Raw genomic sequence first — 9,678 nt, forward strand, 5'->3', positions numbered from 1 at the left:
CCTGATCAGTACATTGCTTAACCAAATTCTACAAAAACACTAGTGTACGCCCCCATCATCTGCTTTGACTACTGCAACCTCCTGCTCAGTAGCCTCCCTTCCAACACTCTTGCTCCCCTCCAATCTATACTAAACTCTGTTGCTTTGATAATCCACCTCTCCTTGACTATTCTCCAGCCTCTCCACTGTGTCAATCTCTTCACTGGCTTTCCATTGCCCAAAGACTCCAGTTCAAAAACCTGTCAAGTTCATACAAAGCCATCCAAAACCTGTCTCATCCATACATCTGTGACTTAACCTAATGGTACCTGCTGCACTCAACCTACGATCCTCAAAAGACCTTCTTCTCTACTCCTCATTAATCTAATATTACCATACACAAATACTCCCATGCCTTCCCTATACTCTGGAGCTCTCTACCACAACATATCAGACTCTCACCTACCGTGGAAACCTTCAAAAGGAACCTGAACACCCACCTCTGCCGACAAGCCTACAACCAGCAAAAACCCTCAGGCCACTATGCCTCTGTATAATCAGCCTTACCATCACCTACTATATCCTCACTCATACCCTGCCTCACGGGTAGGGTCCTCTCTCCTCCTGTACCAGTCTGTGCCCAGTGTTGTTCATGATAATTGTGTTTGTTGTTATTATGTATACCCCTTTTCACATTTAAAGCAGCATGGAAAAAATGGCACTATTGCAATATATAATAATAGAATACACAGTACATAAATATAGCCATATAAGGGCTTGGGTTTTGCGGGACGAGTTGTACTTTTAAATGACACCATTCATCCTGCCACATATTGTATTGGAAAACAGAAAAAAAAATCCATCTGCGGTGAAACTGCTATAAAAGTTCAATTGCAGAATTTCTTTTTTTTAAATTACACTGGTCTACAAAAAAAAAAATTTCTGGCATGGACTTTAACCCCTTAATGACCCATGACGTACTGGGTACGTCATGGATCGTGTGCCGGTAAGCCCCGCCCCCTGCCGCCGGCAGGCGGCCGCAATCCATGCACATATCAGCTGTTATCAACAGCTGACATGTGTGCCTGCTAGCCGCGAGTGGAATCGCTTCCACCCGCGGCCATTAACCCCTTACATTTCGCTGCCAAAATCTGGCAGCGATATGTATATGGGCGCCGCCATGACAGTCACTTACCTCGCCCCCGCCGGAAGTCACGTGACATGATCACGTGACTTTCGGTGGTTGCCATGGTAGCACAGGGTCATGTGATGACGCCTGTAGCTAACAGGACTCACTTACTCTCAATGCCGGAATACAGCCGGCATTGAAAGTAAAGCAGCAAATCTGCAGTTCTCAGCTCTGTAGCGGAGCGATCGGATTGCTGATCGCTATAGCCCCCTAGAGGGACTAGTAAAATAAAAAAAAAGTTAAAAAAAAAAGTTTTAAAAAATTTAAAAAAATAAAAAAACCCTAAAAGTTCAAATCACCCCCCTTTCACCCCATTGAAAATTAAAGGGTTAAAAAAATACAAAATGCACACATATTTGGTATCGCCACGTTCAGAAATGCCCGATCTATCAAAATATAAAATCAATTAATCTGATCAGTAAACGGCGTAGCGGCAAAAAAATTCCAAACGCCAAAATTACGTTTTTTGGTCGCCGCAAATTTTGCGCAAAATGCAATAACAGGCGCAACGTAGCATCTGAGCAAAAATGGTACCGTTAAAAACGTCAGGTCGAGACGCAAAAAATAAGCCATCACTGAGCTTCAGATCCTGAAAAATGAGAATGCTACGGATTTTGGAAAATGGCGCAAAACGTGCCCCACATTTTTTGGACAAGCTTGTGAATTTTTTTTAACCCCTTAGATACAAGTAAACCTATACATGTTTGATGTCTACAAACTCTCACTGACCTGAGGCATCACATAGATATCTCAGTTTTACCATATAGTGAACACAGTGAATAAAATATCCCAAAAACTATTGTATGATCACACTTTTTTTTGCAATTTTTCCGCACTTGGAATGTTTTTGCCGTTTTCTAGTACACTATATGGTAAAACTTATGGTTTGATTTAAAAGTACAACTCGTCCCGCAAAAAACAAGCCCTCATATGGCAAGATTGATGGAAAAATAAAAAAGTTACGCCTCTCGGAAGAAGGAGAGCAAAAAACAAAAACGCAAAAACGGAAAGTGCCCGGGGGCTGAAGGGGTTAAGAACAGTTTAAGCCTAATTTGAGGGTGCTGAATTCAAATCTGATCTTATAATTTCTCTATCACATCACGTTTTTGCGCTATAGGTATATATCCCATTTTCATGAATTCCATGAAAAATATAAGTAGTGTATAAAAAGTGCCGGTTTATATGGTTCACTAAGGTAAATTTAGTTTTCATTTAGTCTCCCAATAAATGTGAGAATATCTTTGTTTTCTTTGAGCATGCATAATTCCCATTTGTTATTTTTGTTATGATAAGTAAACAAACAGTTTTCAACGTACACCACAGTCATGTGCAGGTACTGTTTTATTTATTGAAATTTTCAATTAATTTTGATATTTATTGTTTTTATCCTGCTGTTTTTCTGTTTTTTGTTTGTGAATCAATACCTAAGGTGTGTGTGGGGGGGACAGAAATTCAAAGAACAACTCAGGTAGCAAACAAGTTTTATCTTGTATTTCTCTGCAGGATGTTTTGCTGATCTAACAATGGCCTCTACAACTCGCAGAAGACAGTGCTCAAATGATCCAAATATTTTTTGTTACATCTGAGGAAACTTTACTATGAAGACTCAGAGGCGCAACATTACTGACTTTGTTAACCGGGTGTATTTTGCGTACTTCAAAGTAAAACTTGGGAGACCAAGACAAGCATTGGGCTCCCCACAAAGTGTGCAAAACCTGTATTGAGAGCTTGAGATCATGGTCTCAAGGAAAGAATGCTAAACTTCAGTTTGGAGTTCCTATGGTTTGGAGAGAACCAAACAATCATTTAGAAGACTGCTATTTTTGCCTTGTCGATGTAAAAGGTTTCAATAAAATAAACAAGCAATATTTGCAATACCCGAGTATCCCTTCAGCTATTCGACCAGTTGCCCATAGTGAAGACATACCTGTTCCAAAATATACTGCGCTTCCAGAAAACGTTGACACATTGTTCTCCTCACACGATCTCCTCACATTGTTATACTGATGAAGAAGACAGTCCAGATATTTTTCAGCCATGAGATGAAGATTGTGACAAACTAATTCTGTTTACTCAGTCTGCTTTGAATGATCTGGTTAGAGATATTTATCTATCAAAAGAGTCTGCTGAACTATTGGCTTCAAGACTACAAGAGAATCGAATGTTGAAACCCGGTACAAATGTCTCATTTTATAGTAACAGGGAAGGAGAACTGCGTAAGTACTTCCATTCAGATGGCCAGCTTGTCTAGTGTACTGATGTTGAAGGGCTACTTCTCTTTATGGGACTTCCAGCATATGATTCAAGGGATTGGAGGCTTTTTATTGATAGTTCCAAAAGAAGTTTAAAATGTGTTCATTTACACAATGGAAATAAGCATGGCTCTGTACCAATAGGTAATTCTGTAAAACTTAAAGAAGAATATAAAAACATCAAGATTGTTCTAGAGAGGTTACAATATAATGTTCATGGGTGGTTAATTTGTGTTGATTTGAAAATGGTTAACTCTCTTTTGGGTCTGCAAGGAGGGTACACAAAACATCCATATAACCATGAAAAACCTCTAAAAAAACAATTTTATTAAATATTCATTAAAATACTCCCAATCTAAAAACTTTGGGGTCATACCCAGTAGTTCAACACTAGACAAAAAGTCGTGATTGTGAATAGTGTATAAGGTCCTAAAAATAGGGCAGTAGGGCAAGGGCGTGCTCCCCCCGTTCGTGATTTTTAGGGGGTATCGCAATATGGGATGGAGGGACCTAGTATTCCCTAATGTTTATCCCTACCTGGCAACGGAGGTGAATACACCTTAAAGTTTTTGGGTGGGGTTCATCAGGGGAGATGTAAATTGCAAGTTGTCACTATCCAAATTAGGCCATCAATCTCATGCTTCCATATGTCCTTCCTATAATTAGGTCGTTTTCAGTTACCCTTTGGAGGTCCGGCTGCTGTTCTGGATTACCCCGTCACGTGCTGATTATAATGGTGAAAATCTCCTCCCAGATCAACAATGCATCATGAGGGAGAGTCTGAAGACAGTGAGTGCTTGGAATAGCAGCGTTTCACTGTGGCACTGACTACTTCATATAAAGACTATTAAGTAGTCAGTGCCACAGTGAAACGCTGCTATTCCAAGCACTCACTGTCTTCAGACTCTCCCTCATGATGCATTGTTGATCTGGGAGGAGATTTTCACCATTATAATCAGCACGTGACGGGGTAATCCAGGACAGCAGCCGGACACCCACAGGGTAACTGAAAAGGACCTAATTATAGGAAGGACATATGGAAGCATGAGATTGATGGCCTAATTTGGATAGTGACAACTTGCAATTTACATCTCCCCTGATGAACCCCACTATATTGGGGAGAAACGCGTCGGGAGCAATGGGAGTAATAACGGTCCTGGCAAGATAAGTACTAGGACAGTTGGGCCTATCATACCTTCTGTCAAGACCTTTTTTCATCTCCCCAGAAATTCCTTTTGATATCTCCCTCAACAATATGATGTACTAGCTGAATTAATAATTGAGGGCGGATAGTGTTTGAAACTATATAACTGGAATACTGGTGATGTACAATATCTGTGTTTGATTTATATAAGGTCTCGACATAGGACTTTTGACGCATGACCACTTAATCACCCCAACACAATGCACTGGTGGTGGTTATAGGCCAGGAATAGGGACAGGGGCATTTAGGGCTAGCCACCGAGAAACGGGGGCACCCAAAAACTTTAAGGTGTATTCACCTCCGTTGCTAGGTAGGGATAAACATTAGGGAATACTAGGTCCCTCCATCCCATATTGCAATACCCCCTAAAAATCACGAACGGGGGGCGCACGCCCCCCGGCCTACTGCCCTATTTTTAGGACCTTATACACTATTCAAAATCACGACTTTTTGTCTAGTGTTGAACTACTGGGTATGACCCCAAAGTTTTTAGATTGGGAGTATTTTAATGAATATTTAATAAAATTGTTTTTTTAGAGGTTTTTCATGGTTATATGGTAGTATATCCCCTATTCTAGATACAAATTATATGGTTTTGAGGGTACACAAAATACCCTTGTTTTCTGTGCTAGTGGGACAGTAGAGCTACAGCAGAGCATTAGGTGAAAACTGAATGGCCTCAGCGACAGAGTTTGGCATCTGGCGATAAGAATGTCATCCATGATCCTCTAGTGGATAGGAAGAACATTGTCTTTCCTCCCTTGCACATAAAACTTGGATTAATGAAGCAGTTCGTCAAAGCTCTCAATCACAGTGGAGAATGCTTTAACTATATATGTTCAACTTTTCCTGGTCTTAGTGAAGAGAAGAAAAAGGCTGGAATATTTGATGGACCTCAAATAAGAACACTTATGAGAGACCCAAATGTTATCACATCAATGAATGAGACAATAGAAAGAGCTTGGAATGCATTTTGTAATGTGGTGCAGAATTTTCTAGGGAATAAGAAAGCAGACAACTATGAAGAGATTGTGGAAGAGCTACTAATGAGTCTGTGAAATCTTGGATGTAGAATGAGTGTCAAGATTCACTATTTACACAGCCATTTGGACTTTATTCCAGAGAACCTTGGGGATGTGAGCGAGGAACAAGGGGAGCGTTTTCATCAGGACATTAAAACAATGGAAGAATGGTATCAAGGCCGGTGGGACTCACATATGATGGCTGAATATTGCTGGAGCTTGATGAGAGACAACCCAGAAGCTGTACATCACAGATCAGCTCAGAAAAGAAAGTTCAAATAAGTGCCATTTGCCATTCATCTGTGTGCCATATATATGTGTTTTTATATTTTGTTGTTTAATTCTTTAAGTATATTTGATTTGCTGTACATAGACTTTGTAATCTTTGTTATTCCTTGATTAAAAATATGCAAAATGTAGTACCTAAAATCATGTGTTTTTATCATAAAACATTCGATATGAGTAATTTTCATCAAAATTTGAAAATATCTCGAAATCCTGATGTGATAGCCAAAAACGGAGTTCATATTCGTAATCAACAGGCAAAATTGACTTAAAATATGTTTTAAAACTTTTTGCCAGAAAAATTGCGTTGACCAGTGTTATTATTTACCGTGTTCACTATATTGTAACACTGATCTGGTGGAAAAAAATTGTGCTTTTGTTGCCATTTTTCTTACCTCTTGAGCGAACATTTTTCATATTTTGATAGATCGGGTATTTTTGAACTTGGCGATACATAATATGTGTATTTTTATAGTTTTTATTGATTTATTTTTAATGGAGCAAAAGAGGGTGATTTGAACGTTTAGATTGAGCCTGAAGAAGAGACCTGAGCAGTCTCGAAAGCTTGCTATTATTACCATCTTTTCAGTTAGCCATTAAAAGGTATCAACCACTGAGGACTTCAGTTCTTTTAAACATTTTTTTAGATTTTGTCAGTTTTTCTCATATTTTTACATTTTTTTTTGTTTTTTTCTTTTTATTGATTATAGTAGTACCTTTAGAGGACTTGAAGCTCATTCACTGCAATCACTTCTACTGTTCAGAGCAATGCTGTTCTTCTGAGAAAGTCCATGCTCTGCTGTCTTTCACAGGAAGCACATCAGGACAGCGATGACCCCCTGCTGTCATTGCATCCCGTCGGCGCCGTTTTATAGCATTATGAGGCTGCCAACGGCTGCGGGGAATCTATCTTTCCCAGCTGGAGCACGTTAGAACTCGCTGTCAGAGTCTGACTGTGCAATACAAGTAGTTAACTATATGTACAGTTGAAACCAGAAGTTTACATACACTCTCTAAAAAGACAAATATGCATGCTTTTCTCTCCATCTGACATGAAATCAGAATAAACCTTTCCTGTTTTAGGTCAATTAGGAAATTATTGATTTTTGCCAAATACCAAAATAATGAACGAGAGAATGTTTTAAGGTATTTTTATTATGTTTTGCAAAGTTTACATACATTTCATTAGTATTGGTATCATTGCCCTTAATCTGTATGACTTGGGTCAAATGTTTTGGATATCCTTCCACAGGCTTCTCACTATAATTGGTGGAATTTGGGCCCATTCCTTCTGACAGAACTGGTGTAACTGAGCCATGTTGGTAGGTCGCCTTGCTCGCAACTGCCTTTTCAGCTTTGCCCATACATTTTCAATAGGATTGAGATCAAGCCTTTGTGATGGTCACTAAAAAACATTGACTTTGTTACCCTTAAGCCACTTTGTAACCAGTTTGGCAGTATGCTTCAGGTCATTGTCCATTTGGAAGACCCATTTCTGCTCAGTTTTTAAGTTCCTAGCTGATGTCTAGAGATGTTGGTTCAGTATTGCCACATAATCTTCTTTCCTCGTGATGCCATCTATTTTGTGAAGCGCACCAGTGCCTCCTGTAGCAAAACAACCCCACAACATGCTGCCACCCCTGTGTTTCACAGTTAAGATGGTGTTCTTAGGCTGTAAAGCTTCTCCCTTTTTCTTGTAAAAGTGACGATGGTCATTATGGCGAAACAGTTCAGTTTTAGTGACGTCAGCCCACAGTACATGTCTCCAAAAATGAAGGTCTTTATTCCTGTGAACATTTGCAAACATTAATTTGGCTATTTTTATGTTTCTTTTGGAGTAATGGCTTCTTCCTCGCAGAGTGGCCTTTCATCCCATCTTGTTTCTCTCTGGACACTGACAAAATTTTACCAGCTTCTGGCAGCATTTTCACAAGGTCTTTTGCTTTTGTTCTTGGCATGATATGCATATGTCTAACCAAAGCACATACATATCTGGTACGCAAAACCCGGCCCCTTCCTAAGTGATATGATAGCTGGGCATTTTGTTTGTACTTGCATATTGTTATGCTCTTGTGGCAAGCATTGTATTAGTGGGTCCACTGGACCAAAGATTCCTTTCCTTTGCCTTGGGGAGCAAACTGGACTGGCTGTGGAGTCTTCTCTACTGCCACTGGAGGTGGCAGCAGTTCAAGCACTGGTAAGCAGCCAGCTGAGGATAGCCCCAGGTGATCAGCAGTACCCCGGCAGCTGGCACCACGGACACAGTACAGTCTATAGGTAGACGTGGCAGCAGCAGGTGGAGTAGTGGATGTGTCTAGGATGCATAGATGATACGGCAGCAGTGACAGGCGTGAATACTTTCAGTGACAGGTATCGTGTTAGCCGGCCGGCATGGATGGTAGTAGCAGCAGCAGATCAGCAAATGGGTACAGCACTGAAATATAAACCAATGTCTGCAGCGGCACACAATACAATAGCAGCAGCAGCACTAAAGGACTTGACAACCAGCAAAGTGAATAAATCATTACCCAGATACTTACCTTACCTTAATGCCTTAAATAACTGCAGCCTCTCAGCTGACCTGAGAGGCACATCCGGGTTCTGGTGTGCTGTCACTTTAACACAAGGGGTGTGGCCTTGCACCCACTCTTCTGGCATAACTAGGAAGCCTTTTCGCATAGGCTCTGGAAGGCAGCAGCATGGAACAGGGACAAGACAGCCACCGCAGGATGTCCAGACAGGTGAGAGAACTAACATCCCCACCAGGCTGAAGGGCAAGACAGTGTATGGATGCCAGCCTGGGCATTACATTAACCCCCTTACTCCCCTCTTTTTCAGGAATCTCTTAAGGAGAAGAGGGGCATTAATTCTCCTTTGGTTCCCACGACCTTGCCTCAGGACCAAACCCTTTCCAGTCCACCAAATAGAAGGTTTTACCTTGGATCTCTCTGACAGCTAGGATGGCCTTTACCTTAAAGGGTGTCTCGATCACTGACCGAAGGAGGTGATGTACCTGGATCTATGATGTGCTAGCAGCACAAGATGATAGGTTTGAGGAGGGACACATGGAATGAGTTGGACATGCATAGGGAGGCTGGAAGCTTCAGCTTGTAGGACACTTCATTAATTTGCTGGAGCACCTTGAAGGGACCGATAAAGTGGGGACCCAACTTCTAGAAAGGCAACTTGAGGTGGACATATCTGAAATAGGGCCATACTTTTGTCTGGGCTGCAACAAAAAAAGGGTCTAGGCGTCTCTCATCTGTGTGCCTCTTCACATGGATAGAGGATTGCTCCAGGACTTGGTCTCTGCCCAGATGTCAGAGAACATCTTGACAAGGGAATCAGCTGCAGGAGTGCCAGAAGTGAGCGCCACCGGGAACGAGATTCTGGGTCGCTGTCCATAGACAATCTGAAAAGGAGACTTGGCAAAGGACTAACTATTGTAATTGTTATAAGATAAGGAAAGAGCTTGACCTAGTCACTATGATGCTCATTGACAAAGTGCCGGAGAAAGTTCATCAAGATTTGATTCACCCATTCCACTTGGCTGTTGGACTTTGGGTGATAGGCCAACAAGAAGTCCAAGTTGACATCCAGCAGCTTACAGGTGGCCATCCAAAATTGCAAGGTAAACTGCACTCCTTTGTCGGACATGATGTGGAGCTTGAGACCACGTTGGATGAAGTGCTCAGCAAGCACTTTTACAGTGGGTAAACCAGTGAGTGGCATCAAATGGGTCATTTT

Source organism: Anomaloglossus baeobatrachus, chromosome 6 (assembly GCF_048569485.1).
Source record: "Anomaloglossus baeobatrachus isolate aAnoBae1 chromosome 6, aAnoBae1.hap1, whole genome shotgun sequence".
Lineage (NCBI taxonomy): Eukaryota > Metazoa > Chordata > Amphibia > Anura > Aromobatidae > Anomaloglossus > Anomaloglossus baeobatrachus.